Below are 19,697 nucleotides of genomic sequence, written 5' to 3' on the forward strand. Positions count from 1 at the left end.
CAGCCCTACCTTTAAAATGAGAAGCCAATATAGATCAAACAGTGGCCTCTAGCTGAAGATAAATTACAGGCATTGGAACAGCTGGTGTAAGAGCAACTAGATGCTCACCATATTGAAGAATCAACCAGCCCTTGGAATTCTCCTGTGTTTGTTGTAAAAAAGAAATCTGGTAAATGGAGAATGGTGACAGATTTAAGAGCTGTCAACAAGGTAATTCAACCTATGGGCCCACTACAATCTGGAATTCCTTTGTCTTCTCTATTACCAAAAGGATGGCCTCTTATAGTTATTGATTTGAAAGATTGTTTTTTCACTATACCGTTACAAGAAAAGGATAGAGAAAAATTTGCCTTCACAGTGCCTGCTTATAATAATTCTCAGCCTAATAGGAGATATCAGTGGACTCTCCTCGTACATGGTACGCTCAATAGTCCTACATTGTGCCAATATTTTTTTTAAATTTTATTTATTGATTTATTATGTATACAACATTCTGTCTGTGTGTATGCCTACAGGCCAGAAGAGGGCACCAGACCTCATTACAAATGGTTGTGAGCCACCATGTGGTTGCTGGGAATTGAACTCAGGACCTTTGGAAGAGCAGGCAATGCTCTTAAAACCTCTGAGCCACCTCTCCAGCCCCTGTGCCAATATTTTGTAAGTAAGCCATTGGAAATAATTTGTAAATAATTCCCCAAGTCCATAATTTATCATTACATGGATGACATCTTGTTATCTGATTCAAATAAAGATACTTTAGAAAGGATGTTTGAAGAAGCAAAGAAAGTTTTGCCTAGGTGGGGATTACAAACTGCCCCTGAAAAGATTCAAAGAGGAAACTCTGTTAATTAGCTAGGTTACAAAATAGGGTTAGAGAAAATTAAACCACAAAAAGCACAAATTAGGAGAGACCGGTTAAAGACTCTTAATGACTTCCAAAGATTGTTAGGAAACATTTCCAGTCTACGACCAGCTGTTGGGATAACGCCTGATCTAATATTTCATTTAAGCAAAACCTTAGATGGTGATAAAGATTTGAATAGTCCAAGAAAACTGACAGCTGAAGCAGAAAAGTAACTGACAATGATTGAGGAAAAATTACAGGAGGCACATGTGGATAGGGTGAACCCAAATCTTAGCTGCATCCTAATCATATTGCCTTCCAGAATTACTCCTACAGGGATTCTAATGCAGAGGGAAGATATTATTTTAGAGTGGCTATTTATACCTAATAAACCAAGTAAAAAATTAAAAACTTATGTGGAAAAAGTCTCTGAGTTAATTATAAAAGGGAAGCTGAGGCTTCGTCAACTAGCAGGTATAGACCCAGCAGAAGTTATAGTGCCTTTTACTACTGAAGAAATAAAAAAGTTATGGGAAGACAATGAACTATGGCAAAGAGCTTGTGCTAATTTTTTGGGAGAAATTAATAGTAACTATCCCAAAAGTGGTAGACTTAACCTCATAAAGAGAACTGCTTGGATTCTTCCTAGAATTGTACGTGATGCTCCAATAACTGGAGCCCATGCGTTCTATACTGATGCAAATAAATCAGGGAAAGCAAGTTACAAGTCAGATGAATTGAGTAAGTTGGAACAAAGCCCTTATAATTCTGTCCAGAAGGCAGAATTATATGCCATTCTTATGGAGCTAAGGGATTTTAAAGAACCTCTTAATATAGTTACAGATTCACAATATGCAGAAAGAGTTATCTTGCATATTGAAACCGCTGAATTTATACCAGATGACACAGCGTTGACTTTATTGTTTATCCAGGTACAAGACATAATCGAAAACAGGCTTTGTCCGATGTACATAACACACATCCGGTCCCATACAGGTCTGCCTAGTCCTCTAGCACCAGGCAACGCTGAGATTGATCAATTATTGATTGGAAGCATGTTGCAGGCCTCAGAGTTTCATAAAAAGCATCACGTCAATAGTAAAGGCCTAAAGAAAGAATTTTCCATTACATGACAACAAGCTAAGGACATTATAAAGAGATGTCCTACTTGTTCTTTCTATAATCAAACACTGTTGCCTGCAGGGAGTAACCCAAAGGGTACTAAGAGAAATGAAATCTGGCAGATGGATGTGTTCCACTTTATGAAATTTGGTAAATTAAAATATGTACACCACACCATAGATACATATTCAGGTTTTCAATGGGCTACTGCCCTGAGCTCAGAAAAGACTATTTCAGTAATCAAACATTTATTGGAAGTTATGGCCATCATGGGTATACCTGCACAAATAAAGACAGATAATGGTCCAGCATATATATCTAAGAAAAGAAATGCTTTTTTGATTATTATAATACAAAACATATTACAGGTTTACCAAATAATCCTACAGGTCAGGCAGTTATAGAAAGATCAAATCGTACTATAAAGGATATGCTGAACAAACAGAAAGGGACCGAAAATACCCCCAGAAATAGATTAAATACTGCTTTATTAACCTTGAATTTTCTTTTTTCTTTTTTGGATTTTTCGAGACAGGGTTTCTCTGTAGCTTTTGGTTCCTGTCCTGGAACTAGCTCTTGTATACCAGGCTGGCCTCGAACTCACAGAAATCCGCCTGCCTCTGCCTCCCGAGTGCTGGGATTAAAGGCGTGTGCCACCAACGCCCGGCAACCTTGAATTTTCTTAAGGCCAATGAGAAAGGAACAACAGCAGCAGAAAGACATTGGATATTGGAAAAGTCTGCTGAACTAAATCAACCGATTTATTTCAAAGATGTGCTGACCTCTCAATGGAAGCCAGGAGATGTGCTACGTTGGGTAAGGGGTTTTGCTCTTGTTTCCACAGGGGAAGAAAAATTGTGGATACCATCAAAATTAATAAAGTTTCGCTTTGAAGAGAAGAAACCTCTCGGAAAGGAGAAATGACAGCTCATCCACAATGATGATATTCATACAGGTGGTAAGAAAAACATATAGTACGGGGGCAGGGTTCTCTTCTTATCTCTGCAGGAAAACACTCATCTTCAAAAAATTCAAGGGACCATGGATGTTTGAATACTGACAGATGGAATCTCTTTACAACCCAATAAGAATTGGCAAGAAAATCAAACAGGTCTTGTAAGTAAAATTATTCTACTCTTATATTTAAATATGTATTAATGTGCATTTATTTATAAATATATAGAACTGGTTTTGAAGTTGGACTCCGGCTCAGTCCCTCTCCAATTTCAAGCCTGTTGGTAAGAGAAAAACCCAGAGTTTCTGGAGTTTCTGTCTCATGTCAAGAGCCATGATATGGGACAGAAAGAAATATGAGTTTAGAAAACATCTTTGCTTTTCTTCATATCTATCATAGTTTTCATTGAATATATCTATCATGCCTTTCATTGAATATCTCTCTCTCTCTCTCTCTCTCTCTATATATATATATATATATATATATATATATATATATATATATATATATATATATTCAATGTCTATATGATTGATGCTTAAATTTTTCACAATGAACAATGAGTTTTTCCTGCAGTGACATTTGAAGTTTCCAGGAAGAAGATCAGGCCCAATAACAACAACTCCACCTGGTTGATATGATGTCATGATACTGATAGCGCTACTACAAGACCGATTTGGATACAAGCTGCATAAGATGTTCCCAACTTGGTTTACTGAAATGGTGCACATCTTACACAACATTTTGGCCAGACCTGCACAAAATACACAGAGACTTTTTGCAATTTTAAAAGACATTGATCTTGAAATTTAACTGTCATTTTACTTTCACAGGATCCCCCAGAAAGAATGTCGCCCCCATGACAGCTGGAAGTAATTCCAGAGGACGACGTTCCCTCTCACAGTAAAGTTTGCTCTTGGGTTTAGGGACATCATTTAGGGGTTGAGTATAATTAGTATACGGTTGAGGGTTGGGGGAGGAATTTTATAAGCTCAGGGATCTTTTGTAAAAAAAAAAAAGAAAGATAATGGGATGATGGGATAATAGATTGGTACTTGTGAGTTGTTGTTTAGAGGCAAATATATTGGTATTGATTCTTATATATTGATACAAAGTTAAATTATATTGACTATTGTATGCATGCATGTTTCTACCTCTGCTTAAAACATTTTTTATGTATTGACATATATTATATTGATATATATTGTATATATTTACCATATTGCAGTGTACATTTCTACCTCTGATTAAGATACTTATATATTCTTTGTATATTAATATATACTTACCATATTGCAATGTGTATTTGTACGTTGTTTATATTTGGAGGTCATTATCCTCATTTGTTACACAGTTGTTTATTATCTTAGTCTTTAAGTTAGATAGATATTGAGAATTATATAGATCAATAGTATTCTGAGTTTATCATTTATAATTAGACTAATCAGGTTCTTTAGATACATAGAGATTATACTCAGTATTAGATAGATAATCTTCAACCTCTTCAGAGAGCTGTAGAAAATGGCCTTTAATCTAACTCAGAGTTTCGTGATAGTGAGACACAATTGCTCCTGGCAGCACCAATCTATTCCCCAGAGAATGTTGAGCACCAAAGACACTCCACCTGGAGCCTTTCTTTTCGGCAGAACTGGCCTTCGGGCAAAGAAAAGCCCATACCTCAACCACTGACAGAGATACAGAGCGTGCATCAATGGATTAAACAGGACTGTCATATCCTGCCAAGACAGGGTAAGATAGTTTTGAAAAGTTGCTTGCCTTTGAAAATGGTATGTCAGTTATGTTAGGCCTTAGCCATAGTTGGTTGCTTCAATGCTGCAAACGTGACTTTGGGTGATTGCCCAGGTAGCTAGTCGTCTCTGTGATTTGTTGCATGTTTTAGAAGTTGTTGTACTGAACTTCCTAATTACCCAGGTAACATTATTTCCCTTCTCAGATCATCAATGGGGTTGAAGACTATATAAATGTAGTTACTTTTCTCTCATTACTTGGCCAAGTTATTTATTATACAAGACCTAAGCTGGTTAGAATAGGATATTTGTACTTATTGTATATAATTTCATAGTAGGTTTAGAACTCTCTTACTTAAACAAAAGGGGGAGGTGTTGTGGGAGGTCCTTCCGCTCCTCCAGCCAACAGCCGCTGAGATACCAGCTCATTGGGGCGTGGTCTCTCTCTTTAAAAAAGCAGCCACTTCCCTCTCCTCTCTCTCTTACTTTCTGCTCAGCTTCTGGTGACTAGACTCCCTTCCTGATTGTGCAGACGGCTGTTGTTTGGGACGGTAATCTGTAAGTTTTTTCCACTTTAAATAAATAACCATTCTATTAATCATAATTCCAAACTGGTGTGGGATTGTTTGTGACTTACACCTTCGCCTTCAAGAAACTCCCAATGATTCCACTGAAATCAGGAAAAAGACAATGTTGTCCACTCTCTCCATAACTATTCAATATAGTTCTTAAGGTCCTATCTAGAGCAATTAGACATCAAGAGGAGATCAAGGGGATACAAATTGGAAAAGAAAAAGTCAAACACTCATTGTTTGCTGATGGTATGATAGTTTGCATAAGTGATCCCAAAGTAATACCAAGGAACTTATGACTCATAAACATTTTCAGCAATGTAGCAGGATACAAGATTAACTCAAAAAAATTAGTAGCCCCCCTGTACTCAGATGACAAAATGGCTGAGGAAGAAATCAGAGAATCAACACCATTTACAATAGCTACAAATAGCATAAAATATCTCAGAGTAAGTCAAACCAAACAACTGGAAGACTTGTATTACAAGAACATTAAATCTTTGAAGAAAGAAACCAAAGAAAACACTAGAAAGTGGAAAGATCTCCAATGTTCTTGGGTAGGAAGAATTAACATCACAAAAATGGAAATCTTACCAAAAGTAATCTACAGATTCAATGCAATGCCCATCAGAATCCCAGCAAAATTCTTCACAGACCTTGAAAGAATGGTACTCAACTTCATATGGAAATGCAAAAAGACCCAGCATAGCTAAAACAAACCTCTACAATAAAAGTACATCTGAAGGCATCACAATCACTGGCTTCAAACCCTACTACAAAGCTACAGTACTGAAAACAGCCTGTTGTTGGCATAAGAACAGACAGGAGGACCAATGGAACTGAATAGAAAACCCAGGTATCAATCCACACATCTTCATACATCTAATTTTTTACAAAAAAGCAAAAAATATCAAATGGAAGAGAAAAAGCATATTTAACAAGTGGTGCTGGGATAACTGGATTTCAATATATAAAAGAATGAAAACAGACCCATATCTATCACCATGCATAAAACTCAAGACCAAAGGGATCAAAGACCTCAACATAAATCCAGTCACACTGAACCTTATAGAAGAGAAAGTGGAAAATACATTTGAACGCACTGGCACAGGAGACCCCTCCCTAAATATAACCCTAGCAGCACAGACCCTGAGAGAAACAATTAATAAATGGGACCTCCTGAAACTGGAAGGTTTCTGTAAAGAAAGGACCTGGTTAACAAGACAAAATGACAGCCTACAGAATGGGAAAAGATCTTCATAAACCCCACATCAGGCAGAGGTATGATTTCCAAAACATACAAAGATCTCAAGACCTTGGACATGAAAAGATCACATAATCCAATAAATAAAATGGAGTACATGCCTAAAGAGGGAACTCTCAACAGAAGGATCTAAAATGGCTGAAAGACACTTAAGGAAATGCTCAACATCCTTAGTCATCAGAGAAATGCAAATCAAAATAAATCTTAGATTCCATCTTACCCTGTAAGAATGGCCCAAATCAAAAACACTAATAACAACTTATGCTGGAGAGGTTGTGGGGAAAAGGGAACACTTCTGCATTGCTGGTGAAAATGCAAGCTGGTACAAGCCCTTTGGATCAGTGTCGAAATTTCTCAGAAAATTAGGAAACAACCTTCCTCAAGACCCAGGAATACCACTTTTGGGTATATATCCAAAGGATGTTCAATCGTACCACAAAGGCATGTGCTGCTGCAAATATTCAAGATGTCCTTATTTTTTTCTGATATGTAGTACTTCATTGTGTAAGTGTATCACATTTTCCTTATCCATTCTTCGGTCAAGTAATTTTGGGTTATTTCTAGGTTCTGGCTATGAAAACAAAGCTGCTATAAACATAGTTGAGCACATGCCCTTCTGGTACGATGGTACCACACCATGAACATGGTGGGGGTTATTAAGACACACCTAGATATAGTCTACCTAGGGCAGACTAAATCACATGGCAAATCATCAAGCAGTCATAAGTAAGGCGTTCTCAATCCTATGTGGTAGATAGACATAGTGTGTAATCACAACAGTCATGAGGCTGGGGCACGATAACTGAGCTTCAAGAGCAGTTTGGACTCCATAGTGAATTCCAGGCTACCCTGGCCTGCCTAGAGGGAGCCTATCTAAAATCAATCTGTGTCTCCTGAGTCTAACAGATCACTGATGCCTTTGGAACAATTTCTAGACACAGTCCTATTACTTTACTGATGAGAAGGCCCTGCTTACTGTACCATATGCTTTTGCTCTAAGCTTTCTTAGAATGAGCACCATATTCACACTTGGAAACCTGAGCGAACAATCCAACCTTGGGAAAGCCAGAGACATTGATTTCCAGGTACCTACCAGATGTTTGCATTCTAGATACAGTGAACAGTTTTGTTTCTCTGATGGTAACAGCTTCAGTCTCCTCTACCCCAGCTCTCATGGCTATTACCACATTTGTCCATAGGAGATTGACATTTGGCCAGGCTCTGGCTTTCAAACTCAAGTGTTTAAGTAACTTCATAGAAAACTGGAATGCAATCCTGTCAACTTTGACAGAGGAAAGATGACCAGTCTTTCAGGATCTATTGTTTTTGAGTTACGATTTCTACAGGTGAACTTGGGGAATGGGACTAGAATATTATACCTTCAGCATTCTGGAAATTTCTTCAGCATCATTGGAGTACTGGTGGTTGATTGCTACAAGGATATTTTTCTCATCATTTAATTATAGATTTTATTTTATTTTTCTATTTTCTTTTCTTTTCCATGCAGTACAGGGGTTGAATCTCTGGATCCCATACACAACATGCTAGGCCTCTACTACAAGCCTTTACTCTCACATATTTTCCTGGTCTCTTGTGGGATTCCCCTCTGCATACTGCGATTATATTAAAGAATAAAAAAACTGCTTTGGCCTATAGCAAGGCAGAACTTAGCTAGGCAGGAAAAACTAAACTGAATGCTAGGAGCAAGAAGCCAGAGTCAGTAAGAAGCCGTGTAGCCCTGTGGGAGACAGATGCTGTAACTTTGCCGGGTAAGCCACAGCCTCATGGCTATACACAGATTAATGGAGATGGGTTAATTTAAGATGTGAGTTAGCCAGAAATACACTTAAGCTATTGGCCAAACTGTATTGCAAATAATATGGTCTCTGTGTGATTATTACAGGACTGGGTGGGACAGAAACCTCCTACAACAGTCTCTGTTTCTCTACTTGTTTTAATTTTTTGTTGTTTTTTTTCTCGTGAATCAGTCAGAATAAACAGGATAGTTTCTAGTGTCTATGTAGAAAATCCATCTGAACTTTCTCCTTAGCATGTGACTCAGAAAACATTCAATAACACATACCCTGGCCTGATAAAAGAAGTAGTCCTATGTCTGGTTCATCTGGTAGAGTGGCACAATAAGTAAAGGAACTATTTTTAGAAGGAAAAGCCCAGGCTTTCCAACTGCAGACCTAAGAGACTGATTTAATCTATGGCTTCAATAACCCTGTGTCTTTTACTTATCAAATGCGGGAACAGTGAAGTATTCCTCACGTCACTGTATTTTAAATACTAAGTGCATGCTGTCATTTTAAAACATAAGTCCAGCATTCCTGTGTACTTACCAAAGTCCCTGGAAACATTCCATTAGGATGTATAAACTGAATATTTGAATTCACATTTACTCAGTTGTCAGAAAGAACTTATTGAAAGCAGGCATTCAGGAAGTCTGGGTAAAACATACATCAATGTCATGAGGGCACCTTATAGTACCATGTTATACTATTTTTTGTCAGGACCAGAACCACTTGGGGAAAGTTCAAGTGACATCTGCAGAAGGTTCTGTCAGGAGTTCATTCTTGGGACATGCTCTTTGCTGTAAGCATATTGTACAATCCCGCAATTCAAGAGAGGTGGATGTTGGATAAATGTCACCGGGTCAGGATTCCCTTGGTGTCTAATGTGGAGGAGTTGTATTTATTTTACAAAGCTCAAGTTTCAGGAAGGGAAGATGTCTTTACTTTACTCCTGAGAAATCCACTTAAGTGTAAACACAGACTTTTGTTTCAGGGGAAATCATGAGTCATAACACCTGTTGATGGCATGCTGCTGCGGGCATCTGGAACACACAACATATTTTGTTCTCACTCTCTCTCTTTCTCTCTCTGTCTCTGTCTCTCTCTCTCCATCTCCCTGTCTCTCTCCGTCTCTGTCTGTCAGTCTGTCTGTCTGTTTCTCTCTCTCTCTCTCGTTCTCTCGATATATATGTGTGTGTGTGTGTGTGTGTGTGTGTGTGTGTGCGCTCACGTGCGCTCGCGCGTGTGTGTGTGTATTTTCACATGTGTGTGCTTGTTCTAAGGAAGAGGGACTCAAACGTGTCCTGGAGTTTTGCTTCATGTGCATGTGTGAAAGAGCTTCAGGTTCCCCCTTACATTATCCACTCTCAGATACACCCTCACTCACCTCTCAGCCTAATCCAGACAAATTTTTTGTGTCAAACCATGAGTCACATTGCAAAGTTATCCTTTAGGCTATCCTTAACACAATCTGTGGTTTGCACCAGTTAGGAAATTATCCCCAGAAGCATGGTGGAATTAGGACACTTTGCTAGCTCAACTCTTTTTTTTTTCAGAATAGGTCTTTCCAGATAATACCATCCATACCAAATAGCACATAATCAGTGCCTTATGGAGCTATTTGACACAAATGTGGTTAGAGGACCTTTATTTTCGCTACACAACAGATGCTAGGAATATGTCCCTTTTCTTTATCCAAGCATCTATGTCAGGACATCTCTTCATCAGCATACAACCCCCAGGAAACCATGGGCTTTCCATCCTTCTCCCCTCACCATCCCCACACAAAATGTCGATTCAAGTTGAACATGGTAACTAAACACAGAAAAGAATCTTATGAGCTAAAGGTGAGGGAATCCCATGAAGGAATACCATGAAGCAGAATAGCAAAGAGTTAAAGGGAGAGGAATTTGCTGTATCCAAGCAGCCAGCCTTAATTTAAATGCACATTGATCTCTTTTGAACTTAAACTGCCAATTCCTCTATATTCTTTGTCCTTACTGGTCTCTCCATTCATCCAGCCCACTAACCACCTGTCTCATATCTCTTCTGGCTGAGTGGGAACCCCCAGAGCACAAGGTCAAGCAATGACCCTGCTAGCTATCCAATAAGGAAGGTTTGGGTCACTGCCCTTTCAGAAATTTGCCTAACAGGTGGGGAGGGGTAGGGAAACTAAACTAGAAATGGTTATAAAAAGAAATTTGGGCACTGAAGGAGGAGGGCTGTCCTGTGGCATAAAGGAAGTGTGATTATAGTGATTAGTAGCGCTTCAATCAGAAAGGCAGAGCGAAGGAACCTTAGAAAGCCTTACAACCATGAAGAGCCTCTTTAGGCCAGTGAACAATGAATGGTAAAAGAAAGAATGAAAAAAGAATTGCTTTCAGGTGCATAAGGTGGGTTTAGATTAAACCACAGGAAGTCTGATTTTACATACAAAGAAAACTAGAGCATTCGTTAGCACATGAAGTAGTACAAGAAAGCAATAGATGTAAAAGGCTCAGAAAGCATCACTATTGCTAGCTTATAGTCCTAGAGTTCTGGGAAGGATAAGCCCTAGGTCACAAGTTTGAGGCCAGCCTAGATAGTGTAAATGAGACACAGACTCAAGTTTCTGCCAATGTTCTCCCCTTGCCTTGGAGGCATATTTTTCAGTTCCATGGGTGTGTGTGTTTGTTTGTTAGTTTGTGTGTGTGTGTATGAGAGAGAGAGAGAGAGAGAGAGAGAGAGAGAGAGAGAGAGAGAGAGAGAGAGAGAGAGAGAGAGCCCACGCTGGTTTCAACGTAACTACTTTAAATTGTCAAGGGTGACCGTGAACTCTTGGCTCTCCTACCTCTACTTATCAAGTGCCAGTGTCACATCACAACAGTGTGATGCCCCATGCAGCCTTTTCCATCTTTAGGTCCTTTCTGTTTGTCTGACACAGATTTTCACTATCTAGCTCATGCTGGCCTCAAACTTCCCATCCTCCTGCTGCTATTTCCCTAGGGCTAGTACTACAGTCATGTGCCACCATACTTGGCAATATAGTGAAGTGCTTAGGCAATGTAGTGAAGATGATGCTGGATTTCCACAACACTGATCTCTGTATGGTACACCCAGAGAATTCTCTTATGGAAAGTTCTACCTTTTAGGTATCTCCCAAATATTGTACAAATCATATTTCTACAGTCCTTCATGTTATAAATAACATAGAACGTACAGCTATACAAATGTTTTGGAAGAATATTCTAGCCCAGGCTGAAAATGTAATTGGGCCGGGCTAAAACAAAATCAAGCTCAAAGACCTAAGAACCTAGATAAAATTATGAAACTACAACACACTTTATTTTTTTTTTAATTAAGGGACTACTTGGAGGAATTATCTGGCTTGACAGAAAACACTATTGGTAAATGTGAGCAAAGTTCACTAGGAATGTAGGCTGTGCTTCTCACTGTCACATCTGCAGTCATAAGAACCAAATAAGACAGAAGGAGGGCTTCTGGGCTGTGGTGGCACACGCCTTTAATCCTAGCACTTGGGAGGCAGAGGTAGGCTCATATCTCTGAGTTTGGTGATAGCCTGGTCTACAGGAGCTAGTTCCAGGACAGGCTCCAAAGTTACAGAGAAACCCTGTCTCAACAAAACAAAACAAAACAAAAGACAGAAGGAGGGGCTTTTTCTTCACCTTCTAACACATAGAGAGAGACAAGCAGAGACATAGGTTTAGTCTGTAGAAGCAATCAAAATAGAGATCCATTTAAGGACTGTTGCTTTTAAGCAATTTGCTGCTACTTTGTCACAAGTTCAGAAACAGCCAGGCAAACATCATTTGTAGATGTATTAAATTCAAAATAGTCCTATACAGACGCAAGAATTTTGATGACCTTGTAGGTATGACTGTTCAACAAACAGTTTTAGAGGTAGTAAAATACTTTGTTTTCCTGGTGATTGCTTTACTATAGATAGAACATCTTTTAATTAAAAGTTTTCACTTAGTACAGGAAATAATGAGTTTCAATATGACATTTCCATACACACATATCATTGTAGTTTGTTCATGCTTTTTTGTACTCTTTCCTTTTTCTCCTAGTTCCCATTCTCTTTCTAAGTAGTTACTCTTCCTCTTTCATGTCTTGTATGTGTGTGTGAGAGAGAGAGAGAGAGAGAGACATCAAATTTCCTTTATCCATTAATCTGTTGATGACCTCTAGGATGATGCTATAACTTGACCATTGTGAATAGTGCCACAAAAGAAACAGGGGCTCCCTCGTCTCTCTGTAACAGGCTGGCTCAGATTCCCCTGCAGCTATTCCCAGCAGTCCTGCAGCTACATCATGTGACAGTTCTATTGTCAGTGCTTTGAGGAACCTGCACTGCGATTTTCCATAGTGGCTGGATTGAAATCTCCACCAGGTTTCATTTTCTCACATTGTTGCCAGCATGTGATGTCACTGCTTTGTTTTTGTTGGCCATATCGACTGCAGTGAGATGGAATCTGAATGTAGTTTTACCTTGCAGACCAGCCGCTGTCTAAGGATGTTGAACATTTTCTCTACCTTTATAAGCCATATTTGCCTTTCTTCTTCTAAGAATTTTTTGTTTAGTTCATTGGTCAATGTATTGATTGAATGATTTGGATACTGATATTTGAGTATTTTATTTCAGTGTCAGGTATAGAGCTAGCAAGAAATTCCTTCCTTCTGTATGTGGCTTCTCCACTCTGCTGCCTATTCCCTTTGCTGTGCAGCTCTACACTTTTAGAAAACCCAATCTGTCAGTTGTGCCTCCTGAGTACTTGGAGCTCTTGTCAGAATGTCCTTTCCATGCCTTGCCTCACATGACATGTTCTCCCCATTTCAGGCCAGCAGTTTCAAAAGTGAAAGCCTTTTATTAAGGTCATTGCTGCAGACCTAATTGACTTCTGTACAAGGTGAGAGATAGTGACTTAGGTTAATTCTTCTTCAGGAGAACATACAATTTTCTCAGCACCATTTGGTGAAAAAGTGGTACTTTCTGTGGTGTGAGCTTTTGGCACCTTTGTCAAAAGTTAGGTCAAATGACCATCTGCTCTTTCAGGACTTGGGAGATAGTGGCAGGAAGATCAGTAGTTCAAGGCAAGACCATCCTGAGCTGCAAGGGATCCTGCCTCAGACACACATGCCAACCTGTACCTGTGTGGATTTACTCTGAGTCGCTTTTCTATTCCTTTGTCTTTGTCTCTGTTTTGGTGCTAGCAGCATGGTGTTTTGGTCTCTATGGTTCTGTAGTATGACAAAATCAGGCATTGCCATGCTTAGGATAGCTTTGATTACGTGTGATGTTTTGTGTCGCTGTGTGAATTTTGGAAGATCTTTAGCAATTCTGTGAAGAATAACATCATAATTTTGATTGGGATTGTGCTGAATCTGTCAATTGCTTTTGGTAAGATCACCATTTTCACAAAATTAATTTTTAAAATTCATATCAGAATGTAATTCTTCAAATTGTTTATTTGACGTTTTAAATCTTTTATTATTTATGAAAATTTATTTTATCTGCTTTGGTGTGAAGGTGTCAGATCATCTGGAACTGGACATGTGAGCTGCCATGTGGGTGCTGGGAATTGAAGCCAGGCCCTCTGGAAGAGCAGCCAGTGCTCTTAGCTGCCAAGCCATCTCTCCAGGCCCGATGTTTAACATATTTATTGCTTTGTTTGTTTGTTTCATTGCTTTATAAATAATACCATTCAAAATGTCCACTTCCTCCCCTCCTCCCATTCCCGCACTCACCCTCTCCCCTCCCCCTTCTACAACAATTGCTAATTGTTGTTTTACATTTTAAATTGTAGGGCTAGAGAGATGGCTTAGCAGGTAATGGCATATGCTACTAAGTCTTAAAAGCTCCATTCGGTTCCTGGGAGCTATTTGATGGAAGTGGTCCTTGGACCTCCACACACCCACAATGGCAAGTGAATGTGTATACCCACACAAAGAAAGAAGTGGAAAATATAATAAAATTTTAATTGCACATGCCTGCTTCTGCCTCCTGAGTGCTGGGATTGAAAGCATGTGGCACCACTGCCCAGCTTCATTATAATTGCCGGTGCCTTGAACAAATATTCAGCTTAAAATTTAGGATTATTCCTAGGCAGTTAATTTTTGACTCATTTTGTTTGTATAATTATGTATAATTATGTATTTTTGTGTATAGCTGTGTATATGCGAGTGCCCTCAATGGCCAGAAGATAGCACTAGATAGATCTCAGGGAGCTGGAGTTGGAGGAAGTTGTGAGCTTCCCAAACTTTAGTTCTCTGGAAGAGTAGCATGGTCTCTTAATAGTGGGCTATCTCACTAGTCCAATTGCCTAGGTGAATTTATTTTTGCAATTGCTAAAGGAATTGTTTTATTTCTCTCTCAGTAAGCTCAGTATTTATATAGAGAAACATCTAATTCTATAGGTTTATTTGGTATTCTGCTACTGTGCCGAAAATGCTTATGATATCTAAGACTCCTTTGGATCTCTCAAGTACAAAATCTGAGAGGTAATTTGACTACTTCTGTTTTCTTTTGGCTTCTGTCTCTTGTCTTACTGCTTTGACTAAGATTTCAGCCCTGAATTGAATAAGAGTGAAGAAAGTGGACTTTTTACCTTCTTATGCGAAATGAAATGCTTTCAGTTTCTTCCCATTTAGTACAATGCTGGTGACAAGGTTGACGTATATGGTCTTCATTATGTTTCTGTGGTTGATCTTTATTGCCACCATAAGTGAATTTGGGCCAGTCGAATAGCACATTTCTAGAGAGACAGCTCTCAGGGAATATACCCGGGGAATGTTGGCGGCACCAGTCAATGGGACAAAAGGAAAAAGCAAACTGAGAGCATCATTATTCTCTGCCTCGTCGCCACTGGCACAGGGTAAAGAGCTGTCTCAACAGCCTGTCACAAGAGTTGGAGCCACTGTCACTACCATGGTATCCTAATATGATGGGCTGCATTTGCTCCAAAGCCTGCACAAATTATGCCCTTGTCTACTGAAGGTACTTTGGTCTGGTATTTTGTCAGGAAAATGAGAAATGAAATAAGTCCAGAACCTTGGTACGAGGGTAGGAATCATTATTGTTAAAAATGTGACTTTGCAGTCTGTAGGCCTTAGGAATGTGGTCAGGGGAGGAATGTAAAAGAGTTTCGAGTTGTTGGGTAGAGAAGTCCTTGAACACTGTACGTAAAGCTTAATGGGTGGGACATGGGAACATAAAAATGCCAATAGAAATGTAGATAGTGAAGTCTGTGCTCATGAGGTTCCAAGGGGGAAAAATGACTCTACTAGGAATTAGGATAGATGCCATTTGTCTTATATTTTCTCAGAGAATCTGGCTGCATTCTGTCTATACCCTGAGGAGCTGCAGGGACCTGAAATCAGAAGTGATGGACTAAGTCTGGCATAGGAAATCTCAATACATCATACTAATTCCTCTGATCAACTAATTTTTAAATCACATTTGTCTGTTTATGGGCAAGGTCGATCGGACGTTGTAATTAATAAAACCAATGTAAAATAATATTCGGCTTTAATAAACAGAAGAAAGGAAACTTACAAAACCAGGGTTCCAGCGATTAAGGAGAACAGGAACACAAAGAGAGCTAGCTAGAGCACATGGATGCATTTATTGGCTATCTGTGGCCCCAGGGGACACACTAAGCAGCATGTGATTGGCTAAAGTCCCCCATCATCTCCCTCTTTGTCTAAACAAGATGGAACTAAACCCAATACAACTATATACAGTAGGAACAGATACCAAATATAAAATAACAAACAACAAACAATATTAAGCAAGAAACATATAACAAAAGTTTTGCTAAGCATTGTATTTCAAGGAGTCTAAATAATGTAGAGGGTAACTACAATTATCTTGCCTCTTACTGGCTAATTCTCACATCTTGATTAACCCATTTCTATTACTGAGTGTAGAACCACGAAGTGGTGGCTTACCAGGAAGGATCTTAACCTGCGTCCATCTTGAAGAGGAGAGCTATAGCGTCTGTCTCACTGCCTTATTCCTCCCAGCATTCTGTTCTGTCTTCCCCACCTACCTATGTTCTGACCTATCAAGCCAAGCAGTTTTCTTTATAAATTAACCAATGAAAGCAACAGATAGATAGAAGACCCACCTACATCAGTGTGTGATTTCTTTCTGGGTCTCCCTACATTGAAGTATGCTAGGAGCAAAGAGTGGTGTGTTTAAATAGAGTTCTCTTGCCTTGTCTACCATTTATGAAACTGCTGATCCCGGACTAGCCAAGAGTCAGGCCTTCAACATGTCCATCTTTTTTGGGAGTGTCTCTTCTTTGTATAGCAACAGCATCTACTCCACACACTCTGTTTTCCAAGCCTTAGGGTTATGCAGGTGCTCCCATATTCCACCTTCTCCAGAGTTTATGTCGGGCTTAGCCTACTTACCAAGTTGATCAGAGCCTCCTGAACACTTTGAAGAGTGGGAAAGGGAAACAAAGAGAGTAATGAGATCTGAGCAGGAGGCCCAGGCCTGTGTTTTCATAAGTCATCCCTCAGTGAATGCTGTGTGGGAGGAAGGGGTCTGTGGAAATCAAGCGTTCCAATGGGTTTGAGTTTCTGTTTTCCATTCTGCCAGTTGTGAAATGCATGGCAAAGGGGTACCTCTAGAAGTCAAACTTCATGCCGACATCAGGTCGGAGGAGGGCTGTGCTAGAAACCACCATTCCCCTTAGCACCCTAATCAGATGCCAACCTGAAAGGATCAGCAAGTCTATATCTGCTTTCCCATTCTCTGTCATAGTGCCTACAGCTATCTCACACTTGAGAGCTGTAGCAGGGTGTCCTCAGGCTCCCTGACGTAATCCTTGTTCTCATGACACCAGAGTAGCAAACGTCAACCCCTTTGTTCCTTCTCATGATGGCACCTAGCCACTGTGATTAGGGAAGGGCACAATGAACATCCTGTGCGATGCCAACCTATCATGAAGCAGTCACTATCTCACTAAATTCCCCAGCGTGATGCCAGCCTTGCAAGAAGCGTGGGTTTGTCCTACGAGTAGGACTACCAGTCACTCTTCCCCAGGCCCACCTGGTACGATTTGGCTGAATCATCTGCTTTCTGAATAGGACTTCTTGAGTCCTGTGGAGTAGCTGAGAAAGGGGACCTGAAATACATTCAATAGGTAATGTGGGATGACTTTAAGAAAAGTTATCTTGAGTGGATTTCTGTCACTGCTAGGTAACAATGGGGAAGATAATGGTTGCTGGAGCGACGTCTCAGAATGGGCAGGCGCTGGGCTAGAGGCGGGTCCCTTCCAGGCATTCTGAGGCAGGCTAGAGAGCAGGAGGCAGGCACTCAGCAGAGCTTAGGCGGCCTGGCAGGCAGCTGAGGTGGCAGAGCCCAGCCAGTCCCCTCCTGCGCGGACCCCCGAAGCCTAGCGAAGAAAACTGAAGGTCCAGTTGATTGGATTTCAGTACTATGTCATAACAGATAGATAATCGTCTACTTGTTCATCAAGAAGGAAAACTCAGATTCTAGCGATCAAGGAAATGACCAATCTGCAGCACAGCGCAGAAGGCAAGTGGATCGCTTAGATCGGGAAGAAGCTTTCTATCGATTTGTAAATAATCGGAGGGCAGAAGACTACCGACTTCTGAGAGACAACAATTTGCTAGGCACCCCAGGTCAAAGTACTGGGGAGGAGCTGTTCAGAAGACTACAGCAAATTAAAGAGTGGCCGCTGCTGCCACAGCTGCCGCTGCCATCGCAGAGCTCAGAAGAAAATGGAGACTCTTCAGAGGACGAGTCCAATGGTGACTCCGTAATAGATTGGCTTAGCTCTGTCAGATAGACTGGCAATACAACAAGAAGTGGTCAGAGAGGAAAGCAGTCCGGGAGGGCAGTGAGCCACACTAATCCAAACAGTGGTGATTTCAGATTCAGTTTAGAGACAAATGTTAACAGTAATAATGGAAGCCAAACCTCAGAGAATGAAAACGAACCATCTGCTACACGTCTTAGTGTAGAAAACATGGATCGCAGCGTCCAAAGGCAAGTGGAAAATTCAGCATCTGAGACATCATCTGCCACAACACCTAGGTCAGAACACAGTTCTGCTGAAGCATTAACAGATGTGCCATCCACCAGAGGTCGGAGGAGGGCAAGAAGCCCGAAACCAGAACACCAGCGAAGAACCAGAGCCAGAGCTGAAAGAAGTAGGTCTTCTCTGCACCCAGCAAATGAAATTCCACCAAGTTCTCATCATAGCATCTCATCTCAGACTTTTGAGCAGCCTTTGGTAAACGAGATCGAGGGTGGTTCTAGAGCCCTTCACCATGGGACTTTGAGACCTGAGTTGCTAGGTACAGGTCGTTTTGTGGCGGCTGGGTCAAGAAATTCTGCCACTCAAGGGACAAGCTCTTCAGACACAGATACCAATGGTGAAGCGGCAGGATCTGGTCAAAGACCTCCAACCAGAGACCTTCAAGTCAGAAGAGTTCTGCTGGCAGAAGACCGGCAGAGGGATAGCATAGCTAGCAGAACTCGGTCAAGGTCTCAGATCCCAAACAACACGGTCACTTATGAAAGTGACCCTGGAGGTTTTATAGGCACCTTTACACTTTCTGAACGTGCAGCTGGGAGAACCTCTGCGAGTACTCCCAGGTTTTCCACTCTTACAATCTCCAGTAGTGGATCAAGGGAAACTACATCTCTTCCGATTCAAACCAGGTTAAGGCAGAGAACAACAGCTTTTGGTGAGCTTCCATGGAGTGGAAGAGGGAGCTCTGGTGGTAACAACTCTGCTTCCTTCCCCAACTACAACCCTGGCTCCAGTTCCATTGATGAATATTCAGAAAGTATCTCACAGATGTTTGAAGGAGGTATTGAAGCAACCCGACTTTACCCCTTTAATGACAACCCCCTAACTAGAGGACCCACCAATGTCCAGATTAATAACTTGGCAATGAGAAATTTTGGTGAAAATGATGCATTGAAGACTTGTACTATTTGCATTCCTGAATATACGGAAGGCGACAAACTTTGTGTGCTACCTTACTCCCATGAGTACCATGTCCACTGCATCGACAGCTGGTTATCGGAGAATAACACCTGTCCCATTTGTCGCAGCTTTGTCTTTTCTTCCTGGAACAGACATAGGGCTGTTTAATGAGAACAGAACTCTCGAAGAAGCTGTGTTGCTGGAATAGTGACCGGCAAATGGAAGTCGCTTCCTTTATCTCCATGTTTTCGCACGGAGCTTTAATATAAAGTCACAACCTGCATCGAGTCATTGCTTTCTGAGGGAATTGTGTCTTTTCTCTAGTTTCTCTTTCAGGATAGAAAGAATATTTCAGATATGATGTGCATGTGAACACTTTTGAATAGCACTCCTATCTCTTGGGTTCTGTAGGATGAATACAAG

At 40.5% G+C, this 19,697-nt stretch overlaps 1 pseudogene; it reads left to right on the forward strand.

Moving 5' to 3' along the window:
• The first annotated feature begins 15,091 nt into the window (after positions 1 to 15,091).
• LOC142840316 (E3 ubiquitin-protein ligase RLIM pseudogene) lies at positions 15,092 to 19,442 on the forward strand (annotated as a pseudogene).
• Positions 19,443 to 19,697: the final 255 nt, after the last annotated feature.

The sequence above is a fragment of the Microtus pennsylvanicus genome, chromosome X (assembly GCF_037038515.1).
Source record: "Microtus pennsylvanicus isolate mMicPen1 chromosome X, mMicPen1.hap1, whole genome shotgun sequence".
NCBI lineage: Eukaryota > Metazoa > Chordata > Mammalia > Rodentia > Cricetidae > Microtus > Microtus pennsylvanicus.